The 7,399-nt window shown below is 38.5% G+C and overlaps 1 long non-coding RNA gene across 1 annotated transcript; it reads right to left on the reverse strand.

The window, feature by feature from the left end:
* Positions 1–3,160: 3,160 nt before the first annotated feature.
* LOC115419609 (uncharacterized) lies at positions 3,161–5,257 on the reverse strand. Its single transcript, XR_003935447.1, has 3 exons — positions 5,245–5,257; positions 4,271–4,278; positions 3,161–3,380 (listed from the first exon to the last, which is right to left on the reverse strand). It is a non-coding gene; the product is annotated as an uncharacterized LOC115419609 (long non-coding RNA).
* Between the last annotated feature and the right edge of the window lie 2,142 nt (positions 5,258–7,399).

The following is a 7,399-nucleotide window of genomic DNA, read 5'->3' on the forward strand; positions in this document are numbered from 1 at the left end:
GATCCTCATACAAGTTCATGTTCACAAAACAGACAGTACATTTTTATCCATAAGACAAATGAAGCATAGACTTAATAAGGTGAGAGGTGGCTGGTAGGCTATAGTTACAGCGAGGACAAAATAAAACAGAATAATACTGTAAATGTACATTCAGTTTTCTATATTTGCACAGCTTGAGACAAGTAACATTTGTTACAACAGAACATATAACAATAGCATTCACATGTGGTATGAGCCTGCAAACCATACTTTCATTGTATTTACTCCATAGCAGCACTCGCTAATGTTGGTGAGTACATTGCTAAGTCATAGCTATTAACTGTATAATTATAATAACAGCCCGAGGCTAGATGGCAGAATACACAAACATAGAAATACAACAGTAAGTAGCAACATTGTTCATTAGCTTCACAAAAGATTTTGATGTGCAAAACCTTTGGACTTGGAAACATAACTTTTAAAAAGACAAAACATTTGCAGAAATTTCAGATTTGAAATGAAAGAACATGACAACACAATCAATTTTGTTAAGCTTAAAATTATTGAAACCTTCATTCTTGTTTTCAAATCTTGATTTTTTGTTTCAAAACTGTATTTTTTGTTTGCGTTTTTACCTTCGGCCACACTGGCCACACAGTATTGTCATCAATTGGTCATCTGTCTGTCTGTCCGTCCGTCTGTCCAAAAACTTTGGCATGCACTGATAAGTCAGGCCACTAGGGGCAGGCCCCCAAACAGTTGGCTGGAGTTGGTCTGATACCAGGGGCGATTCTAGGATCAGAGGTTTAGGAGTGCTGAGCACCCAGAGTGCTGCCTGGCCAGGCAAGAGAAATTTCACTGTTTTGTACATTTTAACACAATTTCAGACCATCATTACCACATTTGTGAAAGAAAAGCGTAACATTTTTTGGGTATGAGAAACTCTGTGACTAAACCATCAAATCTGATGAAAGTTATTTAAATGCTGATCCACAGTAAAAGAGGAATGGATTGGAATCATAAAAGAAATATACCCTAACCCTAATTTCTGGTGGAAGACAATCCTCCATTTTGATACAGCAGCTCCTCTACCTGCTGTATATACGTGATAATGGGTTTAACTCCAGAGGAATATTAGTGTCAGATCTACCAGATCTACTTCAAACACTGTCTGCACATGACAAGACATTCACTGTGCAGGTTCTATCAGTGGAACATTTAGACATCTGTTGGATAAATGGACAGAAACCAATATATATGTGGAATAACACTGACCAGAGTATATGTTCAGTGTCTCTCTGCTCCCCTCTCTCTCTTTGTGCTTTAACCAAAAGGCAAATAACCAAACAATGTGTTTTATATCTAATAAGAGATATAAACTGGTACATTTATTCAACTTACAACATCATTGTAATAGAATATTTGGTTGCTGTAGAAAATGAAGTTACACAAGTTGATCTTACACTCTTACCTGAATCTGGCTCTTTTTTGTTTGTTTGGGTTTTTTTTTGAAAAAAAAATTGAAGGTTTTTTTTTTTTTCTTTTTCATTAAATCTTTACTGAATGAAGCAGAGTTTACAAACACTGTATACAACAAGAAAATAACAACAAGTTTGCCAGGGGGAATTCACTACAATACAATGTACAAATCACAGCAAATACTGATGGTTTTTACAGCCTTTTTGTTTCCAGATTTATCTGACAGCTTTAAATAAAGTTCAACATGTTTCAAAAAATAAATACTATTTGGTTTTGTGTTACAGAACTTACATTTGTGAATGAAACATTTAGCAAGTAAGAGAAATAAATCAAGTATGTATATATATATATATATATATATATATATATATATATATATATATATATATATATATATATATATGTATTTATTTATTTATTTATTTATTTATTTATTTGTTTTTTGTTTTGTTTTGTTTTGTTTTGTTTTGCCCTTTTTGGGGTACCTGGGCCCACAGAAGTGATACCACTGTAAGGCAGGCATCAGTTGTGCGTGCATGGACCATGTAGTATGAGTGATCCCCATGCGGTTCTGTTTAAACTGGGGGATCCGTGCGTGGAAGAGACCGACCCAGGAGATGCTGGAGGGATTATATCCCTGGAGCTGGTGGATGCGTCTGGGCAGAGAGCTGTCTGGGCTTCTCTGCTGAGGCTGTTGACCCCACGACCTGGACCATCAGCAGAAGACAGTACGGTATGAATCCGGGACAACGTAAGATGAGTGATCCCCATGTAGTTATATGTGAATTGCGGGATCCGGAAACCACGGCTTACACTGGTATCACTACTGCAGGTTCATGAACAGATTTGAAGTCCGGTCATTACCCAGACTTCTGTGAAAGACCGCTGTCACAGAGAGGAGGAAGAGCCTACGATAACCTGGAGGCCCGGAGGCACAAGAGGGATGAAATCGATTTGATGATTTCCCTTTTTTAAATATCGTCCTGAATTTTTGTTGTTAAAATATTATGTTTCAACCACGTACTGTATATGGCTTTGACATTTTTTAGCATGTTGAGAACAGACATAAAGTAAACAAGAAGATCGAAAAAATTCAGCAACCTTCAGATATTTTAGGGGTGCTGGGAATCAATTTACGGGTGATTCAGCACCCCCAAAAATGGCCTAGAAATGCCCATGGCTGATACACTCCACGGATATCTGCGCATACTCGCAGACTCAGATTGCACTCAATGCGGACCGAAATTGGACATGACAGTGCACAGCATAGTTAAGAATAAAAGAGGGATGAAAGAAAATGCCTCTGTAAACCATCATATGGAAACAACAAACACTGGAGTCTCCACTTCCTGTCCGGCTTCACTGCAGCCTGGCAGTGGAGACGTGATAGAGCGGAGGAATGGGTGAGAGAAATGGAACTAAACAAGAATAACTTTCATCAATATTTTGTTCAAGCCTGTGAAAATGACCCTAATGTTAACACAAATGTTAATAATGCTATGTTAGAGTCTGGCTGCCTCTGGGCATAGGCTACACAGGCAGATGGGCGCCATCTGCTGGAGGGGGCGACCAATTACAGACAAAAAAATACAATAAAACAAAAAAAAAAAAAACAGATAAATTAGAATATCCGTATAACAAACTTGAAATGCGCCCTTTACTCTTCCTTGACATGTATATTTATTTATCTTACACTTATTTCTCTTATGGTTCATTTACATTAATTCTTTACCACTGTATGGACTGTTTTACATAAATCTTGGATTCCTTTATACGTCTATTGCACAAATCAGTTCCAGTATTAATTCACAGTGTCGAACATTTTGCATATTGCAAATCAACATATCAGTGACAGTCAATATTTTGAAGATTTTCATAAGTCAGGCCGAGGGTTTTCAAGTGCGAGCATGTTATGTTTTTTTCTTTGCTTGAATAAAGTAAAGACATAAAATTATCTTCATACTCACTTGACTCGACTGACTTTGCACTTAACCCGGTGCAAGATGCAGCTCAGACTGCTTATCATGTCTGTGCTAAGCAAGTGGAAGCAAAAGATAGGGAAAACACAAAATACTTTAAAGGACAAACACATTCAGGATTGTGTTTGTCTGGGTGTCATTTGCTGTATTACACTCTGCCAGTGTAAGTCCACATCTGAAGCCAGTGAAAGGCAGATATGCGGATCCAAATCTGCTCTTCCTATGCCTCAGGGCAGTTCAGTTTGTACTCTCTTCCTTTAGCAATCACCAAATAAAGGATATGCAAGTCTAATCCACCCCCTCATCTGTGACGTGGTCACAGCTCCACAGAGACTGAAGCAGGGAACATGGAGTAGATGAGTGTGACACTGGAGCAACCAGAGGTGACACACACTTCTACAACTCTGTGGAGGCTTTTCAAAACTTTTTTTTTTTTTTTTTTTTAACCTCTGCCAGGGAATGGTGGAGGTTATGTTTTCATCGGGGTTTATCTGTTTGTTTGTTTGTTTGTTTGTTTGTTTGTTTGTCTGCCTGTCTGTCAGCAAGATGACTCAAAAATTTAAGGACAGATTTTGATGGAGTTTTCAGGAAATGTTGATACTGGCACAAGGAACAAATGATTAAATTTTGGTGGCGGTGATTGGGGAGGGGGGGACCTGATCTGCCTTGGCAGAGGTCTTCACTCTCCAAGTGCTTTTCTAGTTTGTTTTTGTTTTTATTTCACATTTGCTGTTTTGGTTCAGTTTCACCACTGTCTTGTTTTTATGTCTGTGTACGGTTCTCTGGCAAACTGTGTTGTCTTTAAAGTGCTTTATAAATAAAGTTGACTTGACTTGACTGTCTGGTTCCCAGGCTCAGCTGGCACCTGGTCTTAGCACAAACTAAAGCTGGGTTTCCACTACAGTTTTCCACAAAATAAAAGCGATATTTCTACAATTTTGACATTGTGTATTTGCTACTTGTAAGTGTTTCCACTGAAGAGTTTTTGGCTTCTAATGCATGATTCAAGTAAAGTCCCGTCTCGCAACATGTCGTAATTCTCATAAATACTGCATAGTTCTCACAAGGCGCTCGTTTCAGGAAGATGGACGCACTGAGTTTCATGCAAAACCTCCACGGTGTTGGCACCGTAGTGTTGGTTGCATCTACTGCTATTGCAGTGACTGTCTGAAACAAAAGAAGAAGGGAACGTATAAACGTCCCAAGGCAAAGTCCTTATTTATGGTAGTGGTCACACATAAGGAGATGATAGTGGACATGAGGAAGCCCCATCAGCCACTGCTCATCTGAGGACAGGAAATGGAGTGGGTGAGTGGCTTCAAATATCTGGGGGTCCACATCAGTGTGGACCTCACCTGGACACTAAATACCACACAGCTGGAGAAGAACGTTTAGCAGCGGCTGTACTTCCTGAGGAGGCTGAGGAGGTTTGGTATGTCTCCAAAGATCCTCAATAACAGCTACTGCTGTGTTGTTGAGTCCATCCTGTCTGGCTGCACCACTGTGTGGTCTGGCAGCGCCTCCATCATGGGCCGCAAACGCATGCAGAGAGTGGTGAAGACTGGACCAAGATCACCAGGACTCCCCTGCCCTCTGCAGAGCACCTACTGACTTGGAGTTCACAGGAGGGCTGCCTCTATCATCAAGGACCCCACCCACCCCAACACAGACTGTTCACTCTCCTCCCCTCAGGTCGAAGATGCTGGAGTCTGAAGTGCAGAACATCCAGACTCAGGAACTGTGTCTTTCCCTCCTCCATCAGGCTCCTTAACAGCTGACAGGAGTCCACAACAACAGCCATACTGACTGTTTACAGTGTTCACACCTCAACTGTGATACTGTTTACACACCTTATATATATGTATTTACTCCATACTGATTCTCTCTGACACTTTATGCACCTTATATATCATATTGTTTATCATCTATCATACTCTTTGTCTCTAAGTGTTCATACTGTTTATCTCTGACAATTTTGCACATTAACATCTCACCTATCTCAGACCTCTGAGATAGGTGGCCTCTGACAGTTTGCACAATTACCAGATGTAGTACATTTATACATACATATATATATATATATACATACACACACACACACACACACACACACACACATATATATATATATATATATATATATATATATATATATATATATATATATATATATATATATATATATATATATATATATAAATATTTTATCTTTAGTAGTTGTTTATGCTCTTTTTCTCTTGCATGCCATTTTTAAATGGCACTTTGTTTTGGTTGTGTAACTCCTAGTTAAATTATTCTATTCCAATTTTTTTTATACTTGTACTTTTATACTTATCTTAAATTCTTGTGGCATTCAGTGTGGATGGCAAAGTAAGATTTTCATTGTATAGGGAATCCTGTTTCTTTACTGTACACATGACAATAAATGCTTTGAACGTTGAATAATGGATTTCTGGGAGAGAATTGTACATCAGGAATTCACCAACCAGTTGTAGATCCATAATTTCCGAACGACCCAGGCAGCATTTAATGAACTGTGTGATGTTACTGAACCTCTCGTGGCACCAGACTTGTCATGCCCTCGGGAAGAAGTTCTTACACAAAAGTGAGTCTCTATTGCGGTGTACAAACTAGAACCACCTGTTCTGAGTACAGGGTCCTAGGTGAGATGTTTGACCTGTGCAAAACCACCGTGCACAGATGTGTGAAAATGTGTAATAAAACGTGTTTTCATTACACTTTTGTGCTATACTTCTATATCAAAACATCTCAAAAACCACCTCATGAGAGTGTAAAAACTTTTTTTTGCGATTTTTGACAGATTTTGCGACATTTCTGTGTTTCCACTACCAGTTTTCTATTGCGCAATTTACATTTCGCACATTTCTGAGGGCAATGGAAACCCAGCTTATGTTACCTTTTCAGGTTTAAACAGCAGGCTGAGACGGCTCTGGGGGGTGGAAAATGTTAAAAGTACTGCACAAGAGGCTCAATTACTGAACAAGTGGTGCCAGGCACAACAAACCCCGCCCCTCACAAGCATTGTAGCTTATTTTGGCATCAATCCAGCTAATGTCATCATGTCTATGTGTGTGCTGATGTCAGCATAGACATTTCGGCCATTCTAAGTAAATGAAAAAAAAAGATGTTAAAACTTCATAAAAAAAATTTAATTTTGACCTACTTTTCTCAAAATGTAATCACATTGATTCTGGGTCACTGGCAATCTATAAACCCAATTTGGTATGAATTCAACCAATTGTTTTACTGCTAAAGTGTTAACAAACAAATAAACTGAACCAAAAACAGGCCTTCTGGACATGGGGTAATTATGAAAAAAATAAGTGTGTGTGTGTCTGTGTGTGTGTGTGTGTGTGTGTGTGTGTGTGTGTGTGTGTGTGTGTGTGTATATATAATAGTATATAAAAATGTGCAGCATGTAAATACATACTGACCTGTAGGTTGCTGTATTCAAGGTGAAAAAGTTAACCCTTTCACGCCTGATTAACCATTAAACCATTGACAATACAGTGAAGCCCCTTGCCAATACGATGTGATACGATTCACCCCTATTCATGATACGATTAATTAACAATTTGACTTTATACAACATAATTCGGTTCAATATGATTCAAGATGCAATTCAAAATGATTCAACACAATACAAAGAATTTACAAGTCCACATCTGGTTTCTAAACAACATCACAATTTTTTTGTCCTCTCTCTTTCCCATGAAGGATGTATTTGATACTTGATTGTTTCATATAAAGCAAACCAATGAAACCAACTTAAAAAGAAGATGCAATTGAATAGTAACAGACAGAGGATTGTTTTATTACCCTTCAGCCAACTTCTGGCCAAACAGTTATTGTAACTGTTTTGTCATCTGTCTGTCTGTCTGTCCATTCAACGACATAATCACATTACCTGAAGAATGCATTGACATATCTGCACCAGCTTT

The sequence above is a fragment of the Sphaeramia orbicularis genome, chromosome 5 (assembly GCF_902148855.1).
Source record: "Sphaeramia orbicularis chromosome 5, fSphaOr1.1, whole genome shotgun sequence".
NCBI lineage: Eukaryota > Metazoa > Chordata > Actinopteri > Kurtiformes > Apogonidae > Sphaeramia > Sphaeramia orbicularis.